Source organism: Bidens hawaiensis, unplaced genomic scaffold (genome assembly GCF_021521415.1).
Source record: "Bidens hawaiensis isolate Kalapana, Puna unplaced genomic scaffold, B.hawaiensis_p1.1 tig00004595_1, whole genome shotgun sequence".
In the NCBI taxonomy this organism is placed as follows: Eukaryota; Viridiplantae; Streptophyta; class Magnoliopsida; order Asterales; family Asteraceae; genus Bidens; species Bidens hawaiensis.
This window is the reverse complement of record NW_027491279.1, coordinates 1,261,735-1,278,804: the sequence shown is the minus strand read 5'-3', so window position 1 is coordinate 1,278,804 and position 17,070 is coordinate 1,261,735.

The window sequence follows — 17,070 nt, the reverse complement described above, 5'->3', positions numbered from 1 at the left end:
ATTGTATGGAAGTATCCAAGACCGAATTTATGATCCGATTTTGTGGTTCGGCCCATTTTCAGTTTTTCTCTGGCTCGGTGAACATACCCCTTTTGGCAATACCGGCAATATTTCGAACGGGCCGTGGGTTGGCGCCAAGGCATAATTATTGATTCGATTCTATCGTTTTTATAAAATACTGTATGGGAGTCTCCAAAACCGAATTTCTGATTCGATTCAGTGGTTAGACCCATACTCAGTTTTTTCTCCGGCTCGGTGAACTTACCTCTTTGGCAATACTTACAAAATTTCGAACGGGCCGCGGGTGACATCAGAGCATAATTATTGATCTGATTCCTTCGTATGTTTATACTATGTTATATGGAAGTCTCCAAAATCGAATTTCTGATCTGACTTAGTAGTTCGACCCATACTCAGCTTTTTCTCCAGCTCGGTGAACATACCCCTTTGGCAATACTGGCAAAATTCTGAACGGGCCCCGGGGTGGCGTCAGGGCAGAACTATTGATCCGATTTGTTCGTTTATTTATAAAATGTTTTATGGAATTCTCCAAGACCGAATTTCTGATTCGATTCAGTGGTTCGACCCAGACTCAGTTTTTACTCAGGCTCGGTGAACATACCCCTTTGGCAATACTTGCAAATTTCGAACGGGGCCCGGGGTGCCGTCATGGCGTAATTGTTGATCCGAATCTTTTGTATATTTATAAAATATTGTATAGAAGTCTTTAAGACTGAATTTCTGATCTGATTCTGTAGTTCGACCCATACCCAGTTTTTTCTCCGTCTCGGTGAACATGCCCATTTGGCAATACTGGCAAAATTCCGAACGGGGCCCGGGGTGGCGTCAGGGCATAACTATTGTTCCGATTCTTTCGTATGTTTATAAAATGTTGTATGGCAGTCTTCAAGACAAAATTTCTGATCCGATTTAGTGGTTACACCCATACTCAGTTTTTTACTTGGGCTCGGTGAACATACCCCTTTGGCAATACTGGCAAAATTTCGAACGGGCCACGGGGTGGCATCAGGGCATAATTATTAATTCAATTCTATCGTTTTTATAAAATATTGTATGGGTGTCTCCAAAACCGAATTTCTGATTCGAATATGTGGTTAGACCCATATTCAGTTTTTTCTCCGACTCGGTAAACATACCCCTATGGCAATACGGGCAAAATTTCGAACGGGCCGCGGGTGACGTCAGAGCATAATTATTGATCCAATTCTTTTGTATGTTTATACTATGTTATATGGAAGTCTCCAAAACCGAATTTCAGATCCGATTAAGTGGTTCGACCCATACTCAGTTTTTTCTCCGGCTCGGTGAACATACCCCTTTGGCAATAACAGCAAAATTTCGAACGGGCCCCGGTTTGGTTCCAGGGCATAATTATTGATTCGATTCTATCGTTTTTATAAAATATTGTATGGGAGTTTCCAAAACCGAATTTCTGATTCGATTAAGTGGTTAGACCCATACTCAGTTTTTTCTCCTGCTCGATGAACATACCCCTTTGGCAATACTGGCATAATTATTGATCCGATTCTTTCGTATGTTTATACTATGTTATATGGAAGTCTCCAAAACCGAATTTCTAATCTGATTCAGTGGTTCGTCCAACACTAGCAAAATTTCGAACGGGCTACGGGATGGCATTAGGGCATAATTATTGATCCGATTCTTTCGTAGTGTAATAAAATATTGTATGGAAGTCTCCAAGACCGAATTTATGATCCGATTCAGTGGTTCGGCCCATATTCAGTTTTTCTCCGGCTCAGTGAACATACCCCTTAGGTAATACTGTCAAAATTTTGAACGGGCCCCGGGGTGGCGCCAGGGCATAATTATTGATTCGATTCTATCGTTTTTATAAAAACATTGTATGGGAGTCTCCAAAACCGAATTTCTGATTCGATTCAGTGGTTAGACCCATACTCAGTTTTTTCTCCGGCACGGTGAACATACTCCTTTGGCAATACTGGCAAAATTTTGAACGGGGGCGGGGTGGCATCAGTGCATAATTATTGATCTGATTCTTTCGTATGTTTATACTATGTTATATGGAAGTCTCCAACACCGAATTTATGATCCGATTCAGTGGTTCGGCCCATATTCAGTTTTTCTCCGGCTCAGTGAACATACCCCTTTGGTAATACTGTCAAAATTTTGAACGGGCCCCGGGGTGGCGCCAGGGCATAATTATTGATTCGATTCTATCGTTTTTATAAAAACATTGTATGGGAGTCTCCAAAACCGAATTTCTGATTCGATTCAGTGGTTAGACCCATACTCAGTTTTTTCTCCGGCACGGTGAACATACTTCTTTGGCAATACTGGCAAAATTTTGAACGGGGGCGGGGTGGCATCAGTGCATAATTATTGATCTGATTCTTTCGTATGTTTATACTATGTTATATGGAAGTCTCCAAAACCGAATTTCTGATTTGATTCAATGACTCGGTGAACATACCCCTTTGGCAATACTGGCAAAATTTCGAACGGGCCACGTGGTGGCATCAGGGCATAATTATTGATTCAATTCTATCGTTTTTATAAAATATTGTATGGGAGTCTCCAAAACCGAATTTCTGATTCGATTCAGTGGTTAGACCCATACTCAGTTTTTTCTCCGACTCGGTGAACATACCCCTTTGGCAATACTGGCAAAATTTCGAACGGGCCCCAGGGGTGGCGCCAGGGCATAATTATTGATCCGATTCTATCGTATTTTATAAAATATTGTATGGAAGTATCCAAGACTGAATTTCTGATCCGATTCAGTGGTTAGAACAATACTCAGTTTTTCTCCGGCTCGGTGAACGTACCCCTTTAGCAATACTGGCAAAATTTCGAACGGCGCGCGGGGTGGCATATATGCATAATAATTGATCTGATTCTATCGTATGTTTATAAAATGTTGTATGGAAATCTCCATGACCGAATTTATGATATGATTAAGTGGTTCGACCCATACTTAGTTTTTTATCCGGCTCGGTGAACATACCCCTTTAGCAACACTGGCAAAATTGCGAATGAGGCCCGGGGTGGCGTCCTGGCATAATTGTTGATCCGAATCTTTCGTATATTTAAAAATATTGTATAGAAGTCTTTTAGATCGAATTTCTAATCCGATTCAGTGGTTCGACCCATACTCAGTTTTTTCTCTGGCTCGGTGAACATACCCCTTTGGCAATACTGGCAAAATTCCGAACGGGTCCCGGTGTGGCGTCAGGGCATAATTACTAATCCATGTTGTGTCAAGATTTGACCCAAAACTGATCATTTGGAAGATTGGAATATTCTCAACCTCCTCAGATTTTGCTAATTATGGATCCCGGAACACCTTAGACTTCCGAGCAAGGTTTTACTTAGCCGGGCATGATATCTTGCCTACCGGGCAAGGTTATCTTTTAGAAGTCTTCTTTAGTGGATATCCGGGCAGGGTTCACTCTTTAGTGTATACCCGGGCAAGGTTCAGTATATCAAGCAGGTCTGTTCTTCATAACCGAGTAAGGTTTACTTCAGAGTAAGCTCTTGGCTAACCAAGCTTATGAAGCAAGTGATTGGAAGATCGGGAAAGGTATTCATTAATAATACAGTGGTCCATGTATGCTTTGATGTATAATGAATTATCTTAAGTATCATCGGGCAAGGTTCAACTCAAGTTGGGTACAGTGCTACCAAGCACACTTTGCTAATAAGCTATTTACAAGCAAAGAGTTGAAGGGATCATTGAAGAACAAGTTTGCTAGTAAGGTTATGTCAGGCAATGTCTGATATAATCAGGAAGATTGAAGTCTACTCGGTGAGTATTTTCTCTTGGAAAATACTCTAAGTAAAGCATACCTGGAAAACTGTTCCCAGGCACACTTCAAGGTTACCAAGTCTAACAAGGCAGGCAGAGCACACAGTCTACTCGGAGAAGTTTACTTCTACAAAGCCTACCCAGAAGACTTGTTTTACACTTAGGATTATTTTGAATATGTAATTTTAGTATGTACGATATATTTAGGGTTTCTAGAAGGAATGACAAGATGTCCTGATGTGTCAGGCCTATAAATGGAATAATTAGGTCACACCTCAAGAAGAGACAGAAAAACAGATGGCTGAATAGAATTGTACTGAAATAGCTTTCCCTTCAAGAAACCCTAAATCGATTACCTTTTGTATGTTGAACAGTATATGAATGGAAATCTTTTAAGTGAATCTTGATTGTGTTAGTTACCTTTTGATTTATTGTTCAGTAACTACCCTGTTTGTTATTGATTCCGCCTTTAACAAACTATTATCTTTCTAAAAATAGCAACCCGTCATTAACTCCCTTGTTGACACATTTATCTGTGTGAGTTATGACTTGACTTTGTAAAGATCTACCTGAAATAGGGGACCTGACAAGTGGTATCAGAGCCTGGTCACTGCTATTTTTAGTAAGAATTCATTGTTGTTTGAAGATTTGAAGAACAATGACGTCAGCAGAACACTGCTCCATTAAAGAGTGACATTAGCTGCTCTATTCGTCATTTCTTTCAAGATCTACATCTTTCCGGTGTTTTCTCTTCCTTATTTCAATTAAAGTTTAAATCTTTACCTCTGATTCTTGTTCTGTTCGCACCAGATTCATCATATTTGAACAACCGGTTTTCAGATCTGAGTATTTTTAAACCTGACCTTTTACAAATATACTGATTTTGTTTTTCAAAATGTCTGGATACGAAGAACAAGAAGTCTCTACTAATACGATTCCTAGACTCTATGGACAGGAAAACTTCATAAAATGGAAGGTCTTATTTGAAGCAGCCGTTTGCTATAATGATGTTGATATGTGGAATTCAATCAAGAATGGTCCACAAGACACTACTGATGGTGCTAATGCAACTACTGCTGTAAGAGACAGAATGAGAAAAGTAGATGACAGGGCCTTTGCCATGATAAAGCTAGGTCTGTCATGGGAAATATTGACCAAGGTTGCACATCACACCACAGCGAAGGCTATGTATGATGCAATCCTTGAAATGTTTGAGGGAATACTGAATTGAAGAACATCAAGAAGCAAAGACTCAAACAACAGTTGGAGAGGTTCAAATACAAGGATGGAGAAAGATTGAAGTCAATCCTGGAAAGATTCTTGGCAATTGTGAATGAGCTAAGAACCACTGATTATGTCATGACTGACTTTGACTTGAATACCAAGCTACTCAACTCAATGCCTAAGGAATGGTACACTGCCTGCAAATTCATCCTTCAAAAGCCCAATTTCAATGATTTGAAGGTGGATGATGTGGTATGTTTCCATTAGGGTGCAGAAATAGAAATGATTGAAAATGAAATGATCAAAGAAGAGAAGCCATGTTTTCAAGTAACCAATGCTCTCATTGCACCTATGGGGAACTTGTCAACCAAAAACCAACAACAGATTCCCATCATTGAAGAACCAAATGAGCATGGTGTTGATACACCTAAGGCTTTTGTTGGTGGTAGTTCAAGCAACTCACAAAACCAAACAAGGTTCAATGTCCAACTCCTGGAAGACAATGATTCAGCCTCAATAGCTAGTGGACATACACCTTTTGTTGGTGCCAATGGAATTCATGGATCTGATTATCATGGATTGCTCTCAATGTTCACTGAGTCCTATAATGCTTTTGTTGCAAAGAACATGGTTCATACAAGCATTGTTCAAGATGATTTGGAGAAAATTGATGCAGATAATTTGGAAGACATGGATTTGAAATGGCAAGCTTCCATGTTAGCTTTGAGAAGTAAAAGGTTGTATAACAGAACTAGTAGGTCTCTGGTTTCTGGTCCTAATGACATGATTGGTTTTGACAAGTCAAAAGAAATTTGCTACAATTGTCAACAGCCTGGACATTTTGCAAGAGAATGCAATCAACCAAGAAACTTTCAGATGAATCATATCCAGAATCAACAGCTAAGAGGTCAGCAACAATACCAACTAAATCAGCCAAGATTCAACAACAACAATCCCAATAACAACTTCAATAACTACAATCCCAACTTCAACAACTTTCAGCCTCAAATGAACAATTAACATCAAGGTATGCAACAGAATCAAGGTTTTCAAAGGAACAACAATCAAAACCTTCAAACTATTCAAAACAGTGTGCCAACCAACCAAAATAAACCCAGAAATCAAGGAAATGTAGCTGTGACTACACAACATGAGGGTAATTTTGATTGGAGCAATCATGAAGAAGACATTGCTGATGATATCAAGAGGGCAAATGTGGCATTCATGGCCTTGATTGAAAAAGAAGTTGGATCATCATCTTAGGTACACTCTGCTCCTATTGTTGATTTAAATGAAATTATCAATGAATTGAGAACAAAAGTAGGTAAGCTGGAAAGTGAGGGTTTTAGGAAACAAAGTATCATCAATGGGTATGAATCTAGTGAGCTGATCAGTGAAGAAAAGATTAAAAGCTTGGAAGATGATTGCATGATCAGTTACAGAGCTCAAACCGGATACATCACTGAGATTGATGGATTAAAGAAGATGTTAGTTGAAGAAAATGTGCAGAACACAAAACTGCAGGTCGAAATTGAATTTTTGAAGAACTTGGTCTCCACGGGCAACATATGTGGTATTCTAAACCAAGTAAATGAACAAGACAAGTACAAAGCTGTTCCACCTCCATTCAACAACAACTTCATGCCAAAAGTTGATAAAGAGAAAAGAGATGCATACCTACAGCAATTCAGAGATGTTTTTCAAGACAAAGAGGAGTTTGTTGATCTGTACAAGAAGGCAGAAGTGAATGAAGAAGGAGAGTTTGTGATTAAGGAAGAGGTAAAAGAAGATAAGTCAATTGGAGTTCAAGTCTCTGAGGATGACTTTGATTTTGTTGAATTGGATCATGATGATTTAAGTGATTTGAGTGATCAAGTCACTGATGAGGAAATCAAAGCTGCTGAAAGAGGAAGAAGATACAAGAAACCAGAGTCAGTTGATAAACTTCCAAAGTATCCACCTGTCACACCGAAAATGAAGAAACAAAATGATAAAATGAAAAGAGAACATGTTTCTTTTGACATTTGTGAAAGGAAGAAGGTAAGCTACAATGTAGTCAGGCCACCAAGCAAAGCTGTGTTGGAAAGGATAAAACAAAAGAAAAAGAAGAAAGTAACTGAAGAAATTGATTCAGAAAATTTTATCCCTGTTTATCCAATCTTTTCCAGTCATGAAGTGCTTGATGTTGGAGAAGTGGAAACCATGGAAGAAAATGAGAAAAGACAGTCAAGACATAGAGAGAGCAGTGATGAGGAACCTATGATTATGGAGAAAATTATATTTGTTAAAAGCAAACTTGAAAGACAAGACATCAAGATTGAGGAATTTGTTCCTTTTTCAATTAATTATGATGGTCTGAAGACTCAGAAGACTCTTGGAGTCAAGTCACCTAAACCAAGTGAAAGGTTCAAGAAACCAAAAGAACATGAAATGTTCAAAGGAAAGCTATGGTGCAAAAAGTGTGATGAGTATGGTCATCACACAGACTCATGTAATGAAAGATTCAAATTCAAACCATTTCATGTCCAAGATGAAACAAAGTATGGCCAAAACTTTCTTCTGTATAAAAAAAAGTATGATGCATACCTGGGAAAAGGAAAGGTGTGCGGAAATGAAACCACAAAGAAAGATGAGTTGAAATCAGCTGAAGAGACAAGAAGTGAGAAGAAAACTGAAGTCACAGCAAAGAAACAAGTGACTAAACTAGTAAGAAGAAGTGTATCTCCTAAGAAGCATGAGAAAGCTGTCAAGAAGAACTTTCAGCCTTTGAGAATCAGCTCCAAACAAGATACACAATCAGTCAAGTCTGATAGCTCTCAAGGCTCACCTAGCAGTAGAAAGACAAGAAACAAAGGTGTCTTTTCAAGAAAGAAATCAATAGAACTGACAGGTGATGAGAAGTTCTTGTTAAAACATGGATATGAACCAGAAGGATTTCTTTGGAAACCTAAGGGGTTGAGACAAAATGGAAAGAACTACTGATGTAAGAGATTACTCAAAAAAGAAGGATTATGTAGTTCATGAGGACGACAATGCATCAGAAGAATCACAAGTCACAAACTCATTTGTAAAAACTCCAAGGGAGTGTGGATATGAAACAGATAACTCAGACAATCTTGAGTTGACACATGAAGATCCTGAACCAACAACACTCACTTCTAGTGCAGCCACTGAAAATGAAACTGATGAGTTGCAAGCTGAAATGACTTGCACTTCATCACCTAACTGATCAAACTTTTTCTTTTGTGCAGGAATAGTCCACTCCACTAAATGACATATGATACATGGATAGTGGATATTCTAGGCACATGACTTGTGACAGGAGGTCACTTATTAATTATGAAGAAAAGTTTGAAGGTCCTGTGGCATTTGGAAGTGATGAGAATGGTGGAAAGATTGTTGGGAAAGGAATTTTGACAAATGGAAAGGTTTCATTTGACAATGTGTTTCATGTTGAAGGTCTGCAGTACAATATGCTCAGCATATCACAAATGTGTAATAAAGGTTACAAAGTTGGTTTTGATGAATCACACTGTTTCATCTTAAAACCTGAATTTGTAATCCCACCTGAAATGATTATGATGATGGCACCTAGAAATGGAAACCTGTATGAGCTCAACATGAAGGAAGCTGTTTCAAGAGGTGGTACATGCATTGTTTCCAAAGCCACTGAAAATGAGTCAAAATTGTGGCACATGAAACTATGTCATGTGAATCTGAAGAATATGAACAGACTTGTTAAGGGTGAGCATGTCATTGGCTTACCTACAAGAGAATTCAAGTTGGAAGATCATTGCAATTCATGCCAAAAAGGCAAGCAGCACAAATCTGCTCATAAGACAAAACTCATCAACTCAATTGATCAAGTACTTGAATTACTTCACATGGATCTCTTTGGTCCTGTAAGTGTACCAAGTACAGGGAAGAAAAGATATTGTCTTGTGATCATTGTGATTATTCAAGATATACTTGGGTTTATTTCCTGAGTATAAAGGATGAGACTGCAAAGTTGATTAAGGGCTGTGTAACAATGATTGAAAACAAACTGAATAAGAAAGTTAAAAAAATGAGAAGTGACAATGGTACAGAGTTCAAAAATGGAGTCATGGAAGAATTTTTCATAGAAAAGGGAATATTCCATCAATTCTAAGCTCCTAGAACACCTAAACAAAATGATGTTGCATAAATAAGAAACAGAACACTTATTGAAGCTGCAAGAACCATGTTAGCAGATGCAAATCTACCAGTCACATTTTGGGCTGAAGCCATTAATACTGCCTGATATGTTCAGAACAGGGTACTTGTTAACAAAAGGCATAACAAGACACCATATGAAATTTTCAACAATAGAAAGCCTTATATCAAGTTATTCAAGCCCTTTGGAAGCAAATGTTTTCTTCTGAACACCAGGGATTACTTGAACAAGTTTCAAACTAAATCCTTGGATTTTTTTTTGTTGGATATTCAACACACTCAAAAGCCTACAGAGTATATGTGAAAGACCATTTGAGTGTTATTGAATCATTTGACATCATCTTTAATGAGAATCAGTTCAACACAGTTGATGGTGCAGCATGGCTGTTTGATCATGAAAAATTGATAAGGTCTTTCAAGATTTATCCTGAAGACTTTGATGACTCATTCTACAAGAGCAGTGTATTTGAAGAGAAAAATAAGAAAACATTGGACTTAGAAGAGTTATAGAAGGAGGTTGCTAGCAAAAAAAAGGAGTATACATTTGTTAAGGGTATCTCAAGTGACATTGTTGACCAAGAAAAAGATAGTGAGGACAATCAAAGTCCAGAACAAGATCAAGCAGATCTCAATCAAGACAATCAAGAAGTAGAGAATGATCAAGTTCAGACTGAGGAGAACCCAAGCAACCAAACAAATGAAGAAGCTGTGACTACTGCAAGATTTCAAAATGTGTTTGAAAGAATGAATTTCGAAAACACTAGTGCATCTACTTCAAGACAGAATCATGAAGAAGCACCAAGTAATGACAGTGAAACAACTGATTTGATCATTGAAGAACCATAGCTCAATGAATCAAATCTTGACACAACTGTGTCTGTTGATTTGATAGTTCAAACTCCCTATGTAGAAAAGAATCATCCCTCTGAAAACATCATTGGAGATATAAATGAAAGAGTTACAAGAAGCCACTCTAAAATTGCAAACAATTGTTTATACTCCTGCTTTCTATCCCAAATAGAACCAAAGAACATTGTTCAAGCACTAAAGGACAACAGTAGGGTGGAGGCAATGTAGGAGGAATTGGCACAGTTCAGAGATCTACATGTTTGGGATCTTGTTGATAGGCCAAGAAACAGGTCAGCAATTGGCACAAAATGGGTTTCAGAAACAAAAGGGATGAGAGGGGTTTGGTGATTAAGAATAAAGCTAGTCTTGTGGCACTGGGATTCCTTCAAGAAGAAGGAATAGACTTTGAGGAAGTCTTTGAACCTGTTGCAAGACTTGAGGCTATCAGGATTTTTCTTGCATATGTTGCCTCAAAGAACATTAAGGTGATCCAGCTTGATGTAAAGTCTGCATTCCTAAATGGACAGATTGATGAAGAGGTGTATGTTGCTTAACCTCTATGTTTTGAGGATCCAATGTATCCAAACAGGGTGTATAAGTTAAAAAAGCCCTTTATGGATTGCATCAGGCTCCTAGAGCATGGTATGATGAGCTGTCAAATCATCTTCTTGAAAATGGTTTCCACAGGGGAGCCATTGACAAGACTCTATTCTACAAAAAAAAGGGATCAGATTTGCTGCTATTGCAAGTCTATGTGAATGATATCATCTTTGGTTTAAAAAATGAACAAATGTGTATGGAGTTTGAAGGAGTAATGAAATCCAAATACAGCATGAGTTCTATGGGAGAAATGAACTTCTTTCTAGGACAGCAAGTTCAACAGAAAGCTGAGGGGATCTTCATTCACCAAACTAAATATGTGCAGGACATTTTGAACAAGTTCAAATGTTATGAATACAAGACAGCTTCAACTCCAATGGACACCAAGAAAAGATGGTTGCTGATGAAAGGGGTAGCCTGTAAATGAACATGAATATAGAGCCAAAATTGGATCCCTGATGTACCTAACTGCTACAAGACCTGACATTATGTATGTTGTATGTGTCTGTGCAAGATTCCAAGCAAGTCCAAAAGTCTCCCACATGAATGCTATCAAGAGAATCTTTAGATACTTGAAGGGAAGACCAGACTTAGGAATTTGGTATCCAAAGAATCAATCTTTTGACCTTATTGCCTACACAGACAGTGATTATGATGGCTGCAACATGAGCAGGAAGTCAACTTCAGGTGGATGTCAATTTTTGGGTGAAAGGCTGGTGTCATGGCAATGCAAGAAACAAACAACTATCTCAATCTCAATTGGAGAAGCTGAATATGTTGCTGCATCTGCCTGCTGTGCCCAAGTTCTCTGGATTCAGAACCAAATGCTTGATTATGGTTTGAATTTTCTGAACACTCCTATTTTCATTGATAATACTGCTGCATATTTTACTGTTAAAAATACAGTGCAACATTCTAAGACTAAGCACATTGAAATCAGACATCACATCATAAGAGATTGTAGTGAAAAAGGTTTGATTGAAATCCAAAGAGTTGATACAAGTGACAACTTGGCTGACCTATTCACCAAGCCACTTGACAGAACCAGATTCAACTTTCTTTTGGAAGCCCTGGGAATGATCAACTCAGATGAGGTCTGATTGAGGATGTGTGTTTAGTGTGTATCTTTATGTGCTAATTGATTAATTTTTGATTGAGTTCACACACACTGAATGTTGCTTGAATATGTTATGAATATGTTACTTGTTTGATGTTAACTGATATGTGCTTAAGTGATTATCTGTGCAATCTATGTGTCATTGATACTTTTGATTTCTTAATAGTTAATTGTTTTTGATATTATGATAAGTAGTTTGGATTGATTAAACTGATCAAATGCTTATCTGATGTCATGAGTGATTATTTGTCAATGATTGCTTGAATATGTGTGTTATCTGATCATCTTGATGTTATTAGGATAGGATAGACTATGAATGTTAGAAATGTTTGTTTGTTTTGATTATGGTAATAATGATTAAGATTTGAATATGTTACAACTGTTTGTGTCAAAATATGTTTTTATGTCAAAATTAAAGCTTTCAAATGAATTTTCAAATGAATTTTTGCATAATCACAAGATTTTGATCAAAACATGAGCAAGTTTTTAATGGTGTAGTGATATGATAATACTATTCAGTTCAAGCTTTATAGAAGTTTAAAAGAAGGATTTTTCAATGAAAAGTCTCAAGTAGTTATCTTTGCTGAAAATTATGTCATTTTCCCAGTTGGAAGGACATACACTTGTGTATGTTTGGTCCTGTAATATGCAAAGATTAAAAGGATAGCCATTAGCCAGAAAACTGAAAGCATTTGGGGCAAGTATAACTTGTTTTCTATTCATTCACTTAAAACTATGTCAATAGCTCTGACTTTGAAAGGACATATATTTACATGTATGTTTGGTCCTGTTGACCACTTGTGGTTAAATAGGATAGTCATTTACCTGTAAATTAAGAGACATTGGGGTGATTGAATATTAAACTGAATATTAATGGGAAATGATCGTACATTGACTATTTAGCCAATCATATAGATTTATTAGGCTAAAAGGACTCTAAGTACAGTCATTAACATGTATGGTTGCTTTCTCATGATATGTAAAATCTGAGGTGATATAAACATAAAGAAACTGCTAAGATTTATGTGGAGTTACATTGTTGTCTATGCATGTTCCTAGATAAATCTTTTCAAATGATAGGCAGAAAAGTGATTATCCAGTCATAGACAAGCCTGTTGGTTTTTGGTTACACAAAATTGAAACATCTTTTAAAGAATGACAAAGAACAGCTGTGAACTACTTTAATTTCAAATATTTAATCAACCAAAAGTTGATACATGTTCACAAATTTTTATTGAGAAAATACAAACATGAGGGTTAATTCTAGAACTACAAGGGTGGAAGTAATCATATAAGTCCTTTAAACATCCTGAATGAAAGGCCTGTAAGTCCGAATTGCGTGGCATGTAAGTCCAATGTTCAACCTCACATATGTTTGTAAATTTGAAAAGAAATATCTTATAAATTTAAAAAAAAAAATTGTTCGGCCATTAAAAGTTTTTAACCAAAACCAGGGGGTCAAAGTCAAATTGGTGTGATCTGGAGAAAGACAAATAAGCCTTAAGGATAGATAAGGAGCATCAGAACACAACATGTGTTATCCATTAAATTTTCTGCAAACTTAATTGAAACATTAATAATATCACCAAAGAGATGAAAATCATGTTAAGTCTAGACCTGCTGTTGACCTGTCTTTGTAGTCATAATAATGCTGAGGATGAAGTATTGAAAAGGCTACTTAGTCAATATGATCCCATTCTTGAGATCTTTTCATTTAAAGAAAGAAAATGTTTTGAAGAGAAAAAGACTGAAATTTGATCTCTAAATGCACCATTTGTTCTTAAACTATGATCTATAATGATACATAACTTAGAAATGTCTTTGACAAATGGTTTAAGTCAAAAAGTGTTGCATTTTGCCTTAAATAGGTTGAAAATGTAGGTTCGGGCAAGGTTTGATGTTTTCTAACCTTCCCAGGCACAAAACAGTTGAATATGGTTGAATATGTATTTTTGGGTAAGGTTTAATAATTTATAACCTTTCCGAGTACACTTAGATATTTTTATCTAAGTTTACTATTTTCGGGCATGCTTTTAAGTATTTGATACTTTTTGGGTAGAGTTTACTAAGATTAGTCACTTTCCGGGCAAGCCTGACTGTTTATGATTGAATATGTTTTTCGGGTAAGGTTTTATGCTTTTTAACCTATCTGGGCACACTTAGATGTTTTTATCTAAGTTTGTCATTTTTGGGTATGATTTGATGATTTGAAGTTTTCCGAGTAGACTAAACTGTTTAGTTTAGTTCCTGGGCATACCTGATGTTTGAATATGATTTTCCTAGCAAGCTCTGTGCTAACATAGGATTTCAGGGCAAGCTTTGAAACTTTAGACTATAGCACACTTAGGTGTTTTATGTTTAATTCAAGCATGCTATGTGTTATTTGTGATTATGATTTCTTTGATATTACAAGTGTTACCAGGCATACCTTATCTTCCAGGCACACTTTATATTTCGGGTACACTTTTTGTTCCCCCAATATACTTGGTAATTTCAAAATTTAACTTTCCGGTACACTGTCTGCTTGATATCTTTTTGGGCACACTTTATACTCTAGTACAGTTATTCGGGTATACTTTGCTTAAGAAGATTGTTCGGGCACACTAGGAGGGTTGCTCGGACACACTGTGCATCAAAGTATGCTTGATTGAATGTGTTTATGATTCTGATAGGGTTTATGCTAGATTAAACATTTTAATTTAAATTGAGAAATGCATATGGGTGCTACTTTATCTTTACATACTTTACCATTTCTGGACATACTCCAAAGCAACCATTCCTTAAATAGATAAGGAATTTATGAGCTAAAAGACAAAATACTTTTTGAGATTCTCTCTTTACCTGGTATATAAAAGAAAAGCAGCATCAAAAAGAACTTTATCTACAGCTTTTTTCTGCCAAACTTGCAAACATGTACCTTAAATTTGTCTTAACTCCCATTAAGAAAATTTTTGCATATATTGTTCAGTTTTGAAACTTCATATTACTCACATTTATTTTGTGTGTAGGTTTCAATATCATTCAAGGCAACGGGTTGAATTGAAATATCCTTTATACCTTAATCTTTATTCTTCTCACATATACACTGTTATACATCTTAGTGACAATTATGTGTTCATCTTTTAACAGTAAATAAGAAATGGATCCAACTCTAAGCAATCCCAATTCCTGAAAACATCATCTTTCTGAAGAACTAAGGCATTACAAAGAGTTCTAACCCTAATGTCTGAGGTTGAGAAGACCTCAGCTGCCCCAAAACAGGGGGAGAATTCGTCAAAGCTTCTTTCAATCTATGAAGAAGATAGTTCAGATACTGAAACTGACAGAGTTCCAGAAGATGAAAGGAAACAACTTGAAGAAAGAAAGAAACTAAAAGGGAAAGAAATTGCTTTAGATGGTGATAAAAATCAGATTGTTCACTCACCAAAAGAAAAGTCAACAATCTTAGAAATTGATGAATCTGAAGTAGAAGCCAAAAGGGTCTATGTGCAAAGAATGACAAAAATTCATGACAGAGAATTTCTAAATCAAATGATGACTGATAAAGATTTTTAAGAACAAGAAAGTTTAATGAAGTTGTTTGAAGATGAGAAAAAGCTAAGGGATGAAGTGAAGAATGAAAATCAGAAGGAAGTCCCACAAGAAGTAATTGACAATTGCTTAAATGATAAAGAAATTCCAAATGAAGTGCTAGTTTCTCTGCTCAAGCTGATTAAGCAAGAAGAACTAGAGACAGAGGTAAAAGAGAAACTAGACACTGTTATTGATAAAATTTCAAAAGCTTTGAGTGAAGAAAAGACTGTTCAAGACATTGAATTGAAAGGTTTAAAAATGAAAGATGAATTGGAAGAAGAAATGAAGATTCAAAAGGTCTTGTGCAAGTATGGCGGAAAACAAAAATTTCTGGTGAAAAATGGAATTCCCTTTGAATCAGTAAAAGTCATGATAAAAAAAAGATTTTGAGCAACTTCAAGAAAATGAAAGAACTACAGTTGAACGAGAAGAAAGGAACTGCTCAGTATCTAGAAGAAAAGAAAAACGAATTATCTAGAAAGATGATGGATCTTTCTAAAATGACAATGAAAGGGAAATCCAAAGTAAAGCCAATCTGCAACATGACAACATCCTTTGTTTCAAAACAGAACTTAACAAAGAAAAGGAAAATGTCAATAATTTCTCAAGAGAAAACAAAGCAGATACAATTGAAGATGGATAAACATTTCATTAAGGCTGAAGTAAAGGCCAAAAATCCTTCAATCAACTACAGTGTTATGCCAAATGGGGTATTTTATGACTCCAGAACTGAACATCTGAATGTTATGATGGAAAATGGAGAGATTGTGAAGATCTTCTCTAAAAATGACTTCAGAAAATTCAATCTATGGCAAATGACTGTGATTGCATCACTGCATCTTTCTGATTATAAAGAGAGGCAAAGGCCTACAAGTGCTAAGCAATCAGAACTGTTAAGATTCTTGAGAGAGCAAGAAAAGTTGGACTTTCCATGCCTAAACAAGCACCTCTGGCTAAAATGAAGAATATTTAGCTTAGGATTTACTTTGTAATGTCTTCTGACAGCATTTGATTATGTTTTTGTTTATGTAATTTGACTTTGAATTTGATATGTATGTTCATCCATGAGTAAGTAACTGTAGAAGTGTTTTGGGACAACTGAGGTGTTCCAATCTAGGGGGAGATTGTTGAGTCAAGATTTGACCCAAAACTGATCATATAGAAGATTGGAATCTTCTCAACCTCCTCAGATTTCGCTAAGTATGGATCCGGGCACACCTTAGACTTCCGAGCAAGGTTTTACTTAGCCGGGCATAATATCTTGCCTACCGGGCAAGGTTATCTTCTAGAAGTCTTCTTTAGTGGATATCCGGGCAGGGTTCACTCTTTAGTGTATACCCGGGTAAGGTTCACTATATCAAGCAGCTTTGTTCTTCATAGCCGAGTAAGGTTTACTTCAGAGTAAGCTCTTGGCTAACCAAGCTCATGAAGCCAAGTGATTGGAAGATCGGGCAAGGTATTCATTAATAATACAGTGGTCCAAGTATGCTTTGATGTATAATGAATTATCTTGGTACAGTGCTACCAAGCACACTTTGCTAATAAGCTATTTACAAGCAAAGAGTTGAAGGGATCATTGAAGAACAAGGTTGCTAGTAAGGTTATGTCGGGCAAAGTCTGATATAATCAGGAAGATTGAAGTCTACTCGGTGAGTATTTTCTCTTGGAAAATACTCTAAGTAAAGCATACCTGGAAAACTGTTCC